The 14,480-nt window shown below is 42.9% G+C and overlaps 1 pseudogene; it reads left to right on the forward strand.

The window, feature by feature from the left end:
- Window positions 1-1,581: 1,581 nt before the first annotated feature.
- LOC147424402 (uncharacterized) lies at window positions 1,582-2,133 on the forward strand (annotated as a pseudogene).
- The last annotated feature ends 12,347 nt before the right edge of the window (window positions 2,134-14,480 follow it).

The following is a 14,480-nucleotide window of genomic DNA, read 5'->3' on the forward strand; positions in this document are numbered from 1 at the left end:
GAACTATTCAAACACATAGAGCCAAACGTACACTTCTAAAATTGTATAAACAATCAAACAATGCAAATACTTGATTTTTTTTTAAAAAAACATCCAAATGTAGTAGATTTTTCATTCTCTTGAGATTCTAAATACAACTACTACCGCCTGACCCAAACTTTTCCAACCCTAGTCCTTGATGCTCCCCACACTGCATGCCATGCTAGACCTTGTGAGGATCTCCAGCGTTTTGAGGAACAAACATGGGCCAATCGATGGGTTTCTTTTGCCAAGCACGATGACCTTGCACGTTCAATCGACACTTTGCGTCCAAAGGTGGTGCGATAAAACTAGTTGAACATTTCCTGAAGATAGCATGAGCGCACTAAACCTCCTCCATGTCTTGTATTGAAGTAGACACCCCTGGCATGATAGTGTGACTTCTCCATACCTTGCGTGCTCCAAAGATCCAATGAACCATACATATTCATAAAGTATGCACCATGGGCATAGAGGATGTGCTGCCAAAAAGCCACAACACATCGATGATCAAAACTAAAGCATAGTACAAACCAAGTTGGAATAGCAAGCACTCACCATATAGTGTGTAATGTTCGATTCACCCCATGCAATGACGACTGCCTTTGTGAACTCCACCACCAAATTTTGGAATCAAGTCGTAGTATCTTCATCATCTTGTCGAATATCGCCCAAACATGTTGTCGGCTAAGCACAACACTTGCATTGCTATCATTGTCCATTGTATACTTGCAGAGATCCTTCCACAACTCCCATCCACCTTCAGATGTTGATGTTCTGACAGTAGCACCCTTTTCCTTGGACCGAAACCTCTTCAAAAAATGCCTTGCCTTTAGTCCACTCATGGACACTGGTTGGGCCACTTCTTGAGCGCTTGCATTGTTCTTCTGTGCAACAATGGAGGTGTTGGTCCCATGACAACCTATTGAATTTAAGAGCCCTTCCACTTTTGAGATAGTGTCAAACGACCTGTCCATAGGCTTCATTGTAAAGGCATAATCAATATGAAGTTTTAATAAATGATCAAAGATGCACATAAAAGCATGAAGTGTGCAAAAATGCATATTTTTGAGAGGGAAGTTAATTATAGGGTTCCATTCACTGTCTTTTGTGGCACAATTAGGCTCCTCTAGCATAGGACATCGTAGCACCGAATGCTCCCACACACGTGTAATTTGTGAATTGTTATCTTCCTTTGTTTCATCGACCATTGCGATCTTTCGAGCATTCCCCTTATAGCCCTTAATGCAAAATGGACAACGATACAGAGCTCCTGGCCCTTGTTTGCACCCTAGAATGCACTTTATTGTTTTCAAATCACCACCTAAGTGCCAGTCAACTTCAAACTCCCCTATGCCATCTACTTGGAGTTTTTCCCCAGCTAGCTGTGCCTTAATGACATCTGTTATCCATGGAATGTGTTCAAAAATCCAAGCAAGCACTCCATGGGTATCCTTGGGAATCTCAATAGCACCAAGCCACCAAATTTCTTTCTGGGATCCTCGTGAGGGGGAACTTTTCCCACGCGCGCCGGCGGTCCCTCCTTGCCCCTAGCGCCCCCACATGGGCTGTCCCTCATGCGGCCCGGCGGTCCACGTTCCCATTTCTAACCTAACTCCCGCTAACCTAACTTCTCACCGTGGACGGCACTTGAGGGGGACCGAGGCCCCGTTTGGTGAATTGCCCCTCTCCGCGGCCATGCTCCCCGCGGGCCGATTTGACGACTCGTGGACCCGTCGCTCCTGTGAACAAAACATGACTCCGGGAGCCCCCGAGAGACTCTATGCAAGTAAGAGCCCCGCTTGGGCCGTGGCCGGGTCCCCGGGGGTCCCGTGGACCAAAACGGCCCGGGATGCAACCGCGGGGCCGTTTCGGCATTTTGATCAGATTTTGGAACCGCGGCTCCTGGACGGGACCGACGGTGACTCCTTGAGAGGGATTTCTACCTCAAGGCCATGGGGCTTGGGTGGTTTGCCTGAGCGCCCCGAATTAAAGGACTTATAAGGGAGTAGTACTCCACTCTTGGTGAACCGTGCGCATCCTGCCGGGGTAGCCAAGAGGGGGCCGGTTGTTCAACCGGAGCCGGGGTGGCAGTCCTCACGTCCATAAAACCATTTACCCTTTCTAGGTTGGAGTTAGGTTAACCCAGTCTTCAGAGGCGCTGGAGATGCCTCCGTCCCTTTTGTAATCAACTTTTTGAATCAATACAAAGCGCCCGTCACGGGCTTGTTTCAACAATCTTGTCTCGCGCATCCCTTTGAAATACTTGCTCAACCCGTTGTGAAGTCGGCTAACTTGTGTTCAGGTGAAGGATCGGCGAATGCGCGCGGCCCCTAAGTTCCATTTACGGGCCGCTCTTCAGGGTCCCGTAACACTTGGTATCAGAGCTAGAGGGTAATATAGGGATCATCTACCCGCTAAGAAAAGGACTAATGAATATGCTTTATCTTCTCTACCCCATAGTCGAGGACGACTATGATTTCAAGAGAGAGGTAATTTCATAATAATCAATATCTAATTCTCCTACATGATTTTCTCATGTTAAACTGATCATTTAATATGGGGAAGTGCCAGGGAAGAAAAAGCTAGAATATTGGTTAAGCTAGCAGACCGGCCATAATAGGGATCCAAAGGAGGGAAAATAGGGATCCAAAGGGGGGGCCGTCTGCAAAAGAGCCATGTGCAACAATGGGCTTAAAAGACCCTAAGGTTCAGCCCATTAAGACTTCCAAAATGCTAAGGTTCCAAAATGCAAAGGTTGTGTCCAAAGGTCAAGCATGGGGGGAATTGGATGCTTTGTGTGTGTCCCAAAAGTCTTTATCAATCCCTACATAGGAGGGGGCAGGCCTTGGGAGTAGGGGATGAGAGAGAAAATCACACACACACACACACACACACAAGCTCCCTTTACACAAAGGGAATGTAGGACACATGTCAACTTCCTAGCCCAGATGCCCACAAGGTGTACCCAATTCCTATTGGATACCCTTGGAGGTGGACCAATGAGAATTAGGCTAGAGTAAATCTAGTTTAATTAATTTAAAAACACTTAAATAAAAGAACCAATGAGAATTAATCTCTCTAGAATACTATTGGACAGTCTCCCAAGGGGATCAATGAGCATTCAGCAGCCCAATGGCTTGCCTGATTCCTATTGGACAAGAGGCAAAGGGGTCCAATGAGAGTTTAGTTGCATTTATTAATAACATAAATCTCTCACAAAAGGGGAAAGAGGGACACATGTCAGAAGGCTATCACTTATACTGCTTAATTATCATTGGCTAGCTCTAGGGAGGTCCAATGAGACTGTAGCATGAGCAAATAGCAAGAGGGGTCGACCAAGAGAGAGAGGGGGCTGATTTTTGCAAGGAATTATCACACACACACTCACACAATCTCATGTGTGAAGTAAAGAAGACTCTCTCTCCTTCTCAAGCTTTAATGGAAAGCTTACCACCTACTCCAAGCTTGTGAGAAGGGAGGCCTACACCAACAACTCTTGGCTTTGTGATGCAAATCCAACCAATATCCAAGCTTCAATGCATGCTCATCTCCTCTACCATGCTAATTACTAAGCTAAGCTATGCTAATATGAGTGATTATGTGAGGAGATGTACATCTTTCTCGTAAGAATACTCCTTCTTCCTCTCAGTCTACTCTCATACCCCGCTAGCTCTCACCATCTTCGAAGGTGTGTGAGGTCTTGGGTCTGAGACTAGAGAGAATTGATGTTGTGTTTGATAAGTGTTTTGCTTAGTGCATGAAGCTTTCATCTTCATTGCACTAGCTAGTCTTGAAGGAACACAAAGAATTGTATTGTACAATGTCTCTCCTGATGGGAGAAACCATAATACAAAGCCTTTTGGAGGGGGGACCGGCTCCATGTAAATCCGGTCCTCAACTGCTATCAATAGCTTAATTTCTCTTTCTTTTGAAAGTATTGTTCATGCTATCTAACTAGGTGTTATGCTTTTTGTTGCTCTCTCCACCCAAGCACTCTTGTAATTCTCATTAGGAATCTATTCTAATGAAATGCCCACTATGTTCATGCTAATTTCTGCTACAGACAAGTTTTTAGGCCATTAAATGTTACACCTTTGATTTTGTTGCAACACAGAATCTTCTTCTACTCACACACGTATGTAGTGCCAGCCTCGAAGGATGGATATGGTAAGATCATTGTTGTTGACAAACCTTCATTACTGAGTCCGAAATGGCCACAACCCGATGCGTGTTCACTTTTCTCAGTGAAGGAGAAGATGCTTTCCGATATTTTCTCCTCATCAAAATTTGGGAAGGCTTCTAGATTAGTAGGGCTTAGTTGGTGCTGCCCCGTGCATGCTTTTGTACACTTGTTCAAGACATTTCCATTTTGTGTCACACCTACTATGTTTTGTAGCAAGAATGTCATGTGTAAAGCACTAAAACTGGTATTTGGAGATAATTGGGGAATGGTTGAGGGAGTGCACCAAGGAGATAAATACAAGTGTAAGGTGGGCGCTTTAGGTATAGGGATACGATATTTGAAAGTGCGCACTACTTTGTACCTACGTTTTCACTATGAGCGTTGGATGTGTAAGAGTGGAAAGTGGATACCCTTACAATCTAGTGTTGCTAATTTTGTGACATTTGACATGCCCGTTACTTTTTCAAATGGTGTTTCCCAGATTGTGCAAGTCAGTGAACAATGGACACTCACCAACATACGAGAACACTTGATTATCTTGGGCTACAAAGAAATCAAAGATGCTTACTTTTGTCTCAATCGACAAAAGTTTAGTTTAGTTTATATGTTGTCTACATGTGCCAATTGTTCGTCTTATTAAAAGCATTTTTGTTGTTTCAGATTGGTAGGTGGATGGCGGTAGCCATGAAAGTGCAAGAGGAGTGGAGGGTTGGCGGCGCACTATCTTTAAGTTGATCTGATAGATCAATGTAACCGACTCTAATGCCACATTGGAAAGCCTTCTATTTAATGGAAATTCAAAACCTTTTTGTCATTATAGTATCACTTTGCTGATTAAGTTTTTTAGATTTTGTTTGGGTGTTTGTGTGCGCACCCATGTGTATTTGTATGTATATCAAAGAGCTTTGGGATAGTGTCTTTTTCTGCAGCTGGGGGGGGGAGGGAGGGGGGGATTGTATATAAAGAAAGGGGAGGGGGCTTCTTATTTTTCTATCAACACTTGAGAGAGACAAGAAGAAGACACACACACACACACAACCATAGAGAGAGAGAGAGAGAGCCATGGCAGCACATGCTAGTGCATCCTCCTTCCACGTAGCAGTAGCGTCAAAAGAGACACACACCCCTTTTTCGTGGTTTCTTCTTTTCTTAGAGGACACCGAATATGTTGGACGGAGTGATCTCCATGGCTACTTTATCTGCACAGTGGACTTACAAAAAACCATGCAACTCCACAATGACACTTTTCACAACATCATAGAGTATATGCATGTGCATATGCTCGAGTATGTTGTGATGTTTGAAGACAATGCCATGCTGTGGTTGCCATGTGATCTGCTTCGCTACATCCACAAGGGCAACACAGCATTTTCAAAGAGACTAGATCTCTTTGAAGCAATTGCAGAAGAGGTGAACCACTTTCTTCAAGTGACAAAGAAAGTTGCAGACTCCTTCAAGAAGCACAAAATTGGGCAATCTTTCTTGTCCAATATTTCCACTCTCTTCTTCCTCATCAATGAGGAGCCCTCCTTGGAGGATATGGAGATCTCGCATTTGGCAGTGGGTAGGGTGTTGGCGGATCGTAAAGATCACAAGGCCGCGCCTATAGATGTCCAAAGTGAGTGAAGATTGCAAGCTGCCAAATATCCCCATGGCTTGGAGGAAGCAGTTGCAGCAAGAAAGCAGATTGATGCACCTCCGAGGTGCCTGACCCCGAGTGCCCTAACCCTGCTACGATTCTCAAAGTGGAGATTAGCCGTCTCAGCAGCATAATTATAGAAGATGAGGAGTATTTATTCTTACATGATCTTGAAAAGGCTTTTGGTGTCCGACTAGATCAGTGTCTTAGCCTCATACGCACCAAGATGGAGTTCCCCCTTGATCCTACACCAGAAGCTCTAGATGACAAGCTGCTTCGATAGGGAGACTCTGTTGTTGACACAATTGCTCTAGTGACAGTGAATATTCTCGCTGTAGAGCAGAGCAAAGTCACGGACGAGGAGTTCGTTGCCACACAAGCCAAAGTTGTTGCCAAACAAACTCCTATCCACCCCAATTCGCCTGGTTCGCAGAGCCCCCGCAAGGTTGATGACAGCAAAACCTCTATCAACTTTGAAGCCACACCAACAATGGATGATGAGGATAAGCAACAAGAGGTAATATTAAGCATCTTCTATGTTGATAATTCAACCTTTCTTCTTTGCTTTTGGTTAATTACAATTTTGCAGGATGTTTTGGACATGGACCTTTGGGCTAGCCGGAAGGGTGGAGAGCGCACGGTGTTTGGGCCTCAAGCTACCCTAGCACATTACATCGACAAACTACCAATGCAAGATGTGTGCATCATTCACAAGGATTTCTCCCCGAATGGCCATTTTATTTTGTGGGTGCTTAAGGCCGCAAATAAACTCCTATGTTTGGCCATCATCCCTCAAACCGCCCATGTAATTATTCTTGTGAAAAAATCACTGGCAATTGCCACTTTTGGCACTGGCTTCCGCGGCAAGGTCATGACACGCATAGCTCTTTGTCAAGCCCTGGGGGTTGCCAGTGCCCAAGCTATAGCTGCTTCTGTATTGACATTCATTCTACCCAACGCTATAGGACGTCGTAGAGAGGTTGCAAAGCGCCTCCTGTCAAAAGATCGTTAAGCCATATTTACAAGCGTTTAAATGAAAATTATCGCTCTTCTCCATTATCTTTGCAAAGTTCAATTCACTGTTTTGTTCATGTTCATGACAAGGCAAACTGTTTGAAAGTTGATTTTGTACATTGAAAAAAATATGTCCAAAAAATTGTATATAATATCTTTTTTTGTACTAGTTGTGCCCTGAAACTGACAAACCCTGCAATTTTCAAAGTGTCTACAAGGCAACAAGATTTGGCCCTGCAAGACTACTATCTGGCCAATTCTTGTTTTCTTCTGGACAACACAAATTTTTCAATCTGTGCAAATTTTTTTGGCAAATACAAAGCAAAATATTTACCTAATGGACATTTTCAAGTCAAACAGATAACTTATTTAGCTTTGGTTGCCAGTTGATTAGCCTTTTGTACAGCTGATTAGCATCTCACCTTCAACCATTTAGCAAAATAAATGTAAAATAAACAAGAAAATTGGACAAAAAGAGACGGATTGTATTTGTCACAAAGTGAAAATACATTGAGTTCTCAAGAAAACTTGAATCCAGTACAAGGGTTCCAAAGTATATTGATTCCAATACAAAAGTTAGTTACAAAAAAAAGGTTTTGACATCAAAGGTATTAGTCGTGCCTTAGGCTATGTGCAAGTTGCATGTCCTTGGCCATGATTGTTACACGCTTGGCATGGACAGCACATAAGAATGTGTCTATAAAGAGACTGACCAAATAAGCCTCTACAGCCTCCTGAATTGATTTGAGGGCAATTGCAGACATCCAAAGTATGTGATGTAGCTTTGTAGCACTTCTTTACATCTCCGTGCAAAAGGTGCTTTCCTAATAAGCAAGTATGATGTCTTCTGGTAATGTCGGATCTCAGCAAACACTCGACAAAATCGTCTTGTTTTTTGAGGTCGGTGTTGTGGGGACCTTTGAGCTCCTTATGGCTTTTCTCTTTGCGGCTTCCTGTAGAACTTCGACTTTCGACGGTGCTTGGGAGGTGGCTAGGGGGCATCTTCATCTGGATCATAATCCTCATCTTCACTGATACGCGCATCATTGTTGTGTTGATCAGAAGACATGGCACCCATTCCTTTGGGTAGTGACTTGCTGGCCACAGAGGGGTGACCTGGGCTAGATGGCCTCGGGCCCATTTCGCCTGGCAATGTGTTCCCGCCCACCCTATGGTTCACTGGAATGTCCTCCCCTTCTCATAGTGCATGTTCATCGGACGTGTCCGTCTCTGTTCGATCTGGGTCAGCTAGCTCTTCAGGTTGTCCATTTGCACGCATCTTCTGCTTTCTGCGTGCCTCAGTGGTCTTGGGATTCTTCTTTGCAGTTTGTTTTGTCCTTGCCATCGTGAAAGTGCATTTAAGGTCCTTTGTAGAGCTTGTGGTGTTCAGTGAGGGAAGGAGTGTTTGAGGGGGGGGGGGGGGGGGGGGGGGGGGGGGGGGGGGGGGGGGGGTTTACCTCTTTATATAGGGTGGCCATATAAGGGCGGGTTCACATGGTGGAAAAGAGCTGCTAAAATCACGAGAAAATAATCTTTTGAATTTTAAAACCACATGAAATTGGAGAACTATTCAAACACATAGAGCCAAACGTACACTTCTAAAATTGTATAAACAATCAAACAATGCAAATACTTGATTTTTTAAAAAAAAAACATCCAAATGTAGTAGATTTTTCATTCTCTTGAGATTCTAAATACAACTACTATCGCCTGACCCAAACTTTTCCAACCCTAGTCCTTGATGCTCCCCACACTGCATGCCATGCTAGACCTTGTGAGGATCTCCAGCGTTTTGAGGAACAAACATGGGCCAATCGATGGGTTTCTTTTGCCAAGCACGATGACCTTGCACGTTCAATCGACACTTTGCGTCCAAAGGTGGTGCGATAAAACCAGTTGAACATTTCCTGAAGATAGCATGAGCGCACTAAACCTCCTCCATGTCTTGTATTGAAGTAGACACCCCTGGCATGATAGTGTGACTTCTCCATACCTTGCGTGCTCCAAAGATCCAATGAACCATACATATTCATAAAGTATGCACCATGGGCATAGAGGATGTGCTGCCAAAAAGCCACAACACATCGATGATCAAAACTAAAGCATAGTACAAACCAAGTTGGAATAGCAAGCACTCACCATATAGTGTGTAATGTTCGATTCACCCCATGCAATGACGACTGCCTTTGTGAACTCCACCACCAAATTTTGGAATCAAGTCATAGTATCTTCATCATCTTGTCGAATATCGCCCAAACATGTTGTCGGCTAAGCACAACACTTGCATTGCTATCATTGTCCATTGTATACTTGCAGAGATCCTTCCACAACTCCCATCCACCTTCAGATGTTGATGTTCTGACAGTAGCACCCTTTTCCTTGGACCGAAACCTCTTCAAAAAATGCCTTGCCTTTAGTCCACTCATGGACACTGGTTGGGCCACTTCTTGAGCGCTTGCATTGTTCTTCTGTGCAACAATGGAGGTGTTGGTCCCATGACAACCTATTGAATTTAAGAGCCCTTCCACTTTTGAGATAGTGTCAAACGACCTGTCCATAGGCTTCATTGTAAAGGCATAATCAATATGAAGTTTTAATAAATGATCAAAGATGCACATAAAAGCATGAAGTGTGCAAAAATGCATATTTTTGAGAGGGAAGTTAATTATAGGGTTCCATTCACTGTCTTTTGTGGCACAATTAGGCTCCTCTAGCATAGGACATCGTAGCACCGAATGCTCCCACACACGTGTAATTTGTGAATTGTTATCTTCCTTTGTTTCATCGACCATTGCGATCTTTCGAGCATTCCCCTTATAGCCCTTAATGCAAAATGGACAACGATACAGAGCTCCTGGCCCTTGTTTGCACCCTAGAATGCACTTTATTGTTTTCAAATCACCACCTAAGTGCCAGTCAACTTCAAACTCCCCTATGCCATCTACTTGGAGTCTTTCCCCAGCTAGCTGTGCCTTAATGACATCTGTTATCCATGGAATGTGTTCAAAAATCCAAGCAAGCACTCCATGGGTATCCTTGGGAATCTCAATAGCACCAAGCCACCAAATTTCTTTCTTTGATTTCACACTGAAAGATGGTGCACAATCCTCGTTCATAGATGTACGGTTTGCATGAAATAATGCCTCGTTCATGAGAGTAATACTTATCCTTTCTAATCTTTGTTTCTTCACAATTTGACACTCGTCTAGCTTGAGCACAAACACCAACTTTGAGCCTAGCATTGAGAAATATCCAAATAACATAAGGAAAACCTTAATTTGAAAAAAAAAGACTGTAGTACTATAGGCTCACCATTAGGTGGTACACCATAAAAATGTATCATTGCCATTTGAAGTCTTCTCAAATCAACAAAAATATTATTTGACATTGAGTAAGGAAATCCCTTGTCCACCCTGTCTGCACGTGCGCTTGCATTGGTACGTTTCTTAACTCCTTTGGACTTCTTGGTTAAGGTGGATATCTCCTCTATGTGCAAATAGCCTCCTATTCAAAAGTACACGTCTTTGTTCGAGGCCTTCTTAGCAAATTGACCTTAAGTGGTATAGGAAAAACATTCTCAGTAATTCCTCTTTCCCTTAAAGCATCCTTAAGGAGACCATATAAGGCAATGTATCTCTTAGTACTAATTCCAACTTCATCACAAGCCTTTTGTACATCAACATCGATCACAAGATTTGAAAAATTTCACATCACCTCCTTTGTGATAGCATTGTTTAAATGTTCTGCATTCGGTGCTTGTAAAAGGGCTACGACATCCAATTTCTTGAGGCACAAACTTAACAAATGGATGCGATCCTCTTGGCTGTGGCCACCACACAGCTCTTGGATAAAATTTCTACAAGAATGAACAAAAACATTATTACAAAATTCCTACAATTATGGACAAAAACATTACCATAGAAACACAGATTTGAGCGTAGCAAATGTACCTTGTAGTTGTAACCCTTCTTTTTCTAGCACCACCTTCGAGGGCTAAAGTTTCTATGGCATTGAAGCTCCTCTTATGTTCCCTTGCACCTAAGGGTGTCTTTTTTAAATGCAGGATCTTATCTCAAGCTTCACAATCTTAGCATCCTTCTCTTCCACCTGTAGCTTAAGAGTTTCCACTTCCTCCTCCACATGAAAGATCCTTTTGCGCAATGTACTAGTGGTATGGGAAAGAAGTTGACAGTGATGTAAAGACCGTTGTGCATTATCAGCTCCAATAGTCAACAATCGCTTGCAGTATCCAAGAAGACCTTGCTCCCCTCTACCTACATATTGTAAGAATGAAGCAAGGCTATTGAATGTTGGGTACACATTGATGGATGGATCATTAGGGTAGAGGCAACCATGCACCCAAATGTCCACATTGGTGTGACCTGTAGCACGGCGTTGTTATGCAGTTTGCAAGTAATGATGCTTTGAGGGTGCGAAGTCCTTTGGCAACCGAACATGTAGAGAAACGGTTTTCGAACTTGACATAGGTTTGTAATGTCGCCTAGCTCCATGGCGAGGAGAATAAAGCTGGCCTCAAGAAAGAGTGGAGAGATGCAATAGAGGCACAGAGTGAAGAGCTATGGGATGGAGAGCTTCAGGAGAGCTACGGAGTGGAGAGGAGAGCTATGGAGTGGAGTGCTGCAGGAGAGCTACGGAGTGGAGAGGAGGTCCATGGAGTGGAGAGACATGGGGGGGAGAGCTGCAGCAAAGCTATGGACTGGACCTGCATCAAAGAGAGGAAAGGAGGAAGCCATGGAGTGGAGATCCATGGGGGGGAGGTTGCAGCAAAGCTATGGAGTGGACCTACAACAAAGAGAGGGAAGGATGAAGCTATGGAGTGGAGAGCCATGGGGGGAGAGCTGCAGCAAAGCTATAGATTGGACCTGCAACAAAGAGAAGGAAGGAGAAAGTGTGTGCTGAAAAGTAAGAGAGAGGAGAGGAAGGGAGAGTAGTGAGAGAGGGAAGGAGGTAGAGTGTGTGCTGAAAAGTAGGAGAGAGAAGAGACAGAGAGGAGTGAGAGAGAGAGAGAGGACTGATTTTGGAGGGAAATAAAAAAGGTGGAAAGTTTCATATTTTGTAGGTCTAGCTGTGAGATTTTGAGAGAGAAAATTGATTTTTGAGTGTATATATATAGGTTGGGGAGAAATTTTGACTAAACTGAGGTTTTTTTGATTTTTTTTGAAAAAAGTGTTTTTTTGGGTTGAGGCTATGGACGCCCTTGATAATGTGACAAAAGAAAGGGGGGGATTTGGTAGTTATTGTCATAAGGACCACCACTCTTTTGGGTAGAGAGAGAACGTACCTATCCTCCCTCCTTAGCCTCTATTTCAACCTACAAAAGCCTGACAACCTTAAGAAAAGCCTATGAGAATACCCTCATTCAATGGCCTTGTCTCCTAAACCACACACATTTTTTTAGCCTTAATCACTTAAAATTAGGAATCCTTACAAGGCCCTTTTGGGGTTCATATTTTTCCTAATGTGGTCATTTGACTCGCAATAAGACTCCAACAAAAGATGCAAATTTTCTTTTAGAAGCCTAATGCACGTCAGCTTTTCAGTAAACCGGATGTGACTAATAGGTTCTCCTAATTGCCGAGAATCACGTGCAATTGACAAAATCCCAAAATGAAGAGAGAATTATCACTTAGAAGGTTGTAGATCTAGTTGCTCAATTTTTCCATGACGCTTGCAATGTAGATATCTGCACAGAGAGTTTGACAAGACAAACACAATGGTGCCCTCAAAATTTTGATGCAACAATCGTGTGGTACAATGCGTGCAATTCAAAAACACAGTAGAAGAGAAGACACATGACGTACATAGCAAAACCTTATCTTCTCATTCCTTTATAATAATGATTTTACAAAAAAACATTACAAGGTTTCCTTTTATACCCTTGCTCTAGGTTTCATATTACAAAAGCAAGATTTTCCATAATCTCATCAATAATTACATTCTCCGCTTCACATTACATGCGGGTATAGATACAGATTGTGGGAGAAGTCAACATCACTTGAGATTACAATTGTAGTTACATGAGAGATAGAATAAATGAGAATCTCTGTTGGATCTTCCAACCCTCTTCCCTCCTATTTCATGTCGTCCTTAACATGAGTCAAAAGCGCGATTGTTGGTGGAGGTAATTAAGGTCGTCTTTTAAGGTATCTTTTGAGGTATGTGCATGATGTTTCTTGTAATCTGTCACGATATTCCCTTGCTAGATCTTTGTCTTTAGGAGAAAATGGACTCATAGTGTCAGCAAATAGTTGCTCCATTGCATGGTAGCTTACAAAACACACTCTGATGTCATCGAATTTAGGCCCAAACATTATACTATTGAGTATGAATAACCCTGTGTAGAAAGCTTCTTCAAAAATATTGATAAAGTAAGAGGACATAAACATCACGTGGGCAAAGAAGCCATCCAAAATGCGCTCATGTGGCTACTGATTGAGATCATATACTAATCCTTTGTTACCTTTTGGGAAGGACATCCACGGTGTTTTTGATATCCAGGGTTTATGGTACATGGTTATGCAAGCAATAATCATTCTACATATCTTTTTTAGCATTTGACTGGACAAATCTGGAAGACCTTCATACATTTTGACAATTGTTTGTAGAGTGTTGAGCATATAACTTTCATCCAATCTCTGCTTGTCTTTGGGTCATGGCAAGATTGGGTAGTTTAGCCAGTTGCAGTGCTACTTCTATATCTCTGTGTGTCGGATCCATGTTCACACTCTAGGCTCTGGGCAAAATGTGACATCTTTTTTAATGGTTTTAGGCACTTTGATCATGTTAATTCGATACTCTGGGTGCTTTTCTAGACATGCCAGTATCCATTTGGGTTGTCTCTCATGCAGTTGAGCTTCTAGCATCTCCTACTCTATGGAAACTTTCTTGTGGATACATTCGTACTTGATTAATGGGAAGGGGAGAGAGTGGGTATACCAGTCTTCATTATTAGTAGTGGGTCGAAGGAGCTGCAAATTGACTGAATGGAGGAGATGAATCTCTTATTCCATATATTCTATCCACCACTCTTCTTCTATACCCGCTATTCTTTCCTTCATCTTTGGAATGGCTTCTTCGGTCATTCTTTATGCTCTCTCAACCACTGTCTCATGCGCAGTTCTTTCCTCTCTTTTATTTTGAGCTGTGCTACTTTTTGGCCAGAAGCTCTTGTGTTGCTTGCTACTTCCTTTTATCTTGATCTTTACTAGTTGTGGGGTGAGTATCTTGAGATGTGGACCTTTGTTGGTGGGTTTGTTGAGATCCTTGCTATCTAGTATGTCCCTCTTTTTGCGTGTCATATTGTTGTTCTTGGTCATCATCTCCATGTTCTCTTGTATCAATGAAATCTTGTTGTCGGCACTCCATTTTTGCTAGTAGAGATTGCTATGCTTCTTATTCTTTGTAGGCATCTCAAGCAAGTATTGGGCATGATTGATGCTCACTGCCATGTCTTGGTGGTAAGCCCATGTGTGAGTTGTTGTCATGATGTGGTTTGGTGTTGTGTACCTCCCTGGCCGTTTGTTGTCTTTGTGAAAGAACTGCATAAACATGCAAGTTGGGAGATGCACTTCTCAAAATGTAATGTCTACAAAAGTGGCCACA

This window comes from Adiantum capillus-veneris, chromosome 25 (genome assembly GCF_014529385.1).
Source record: "Adiantum capillus-veneris isolate H3 chromosome 25, ASM1452938v2, whole genome shotgun sequence".
Lineage (NCBI taxonomy): Eukaryota > Viridiplantae > Streptophyta > Polypodiopsida > Polypodiales > Pteridaceae > Adiantum > Adiantum capillus-veneris.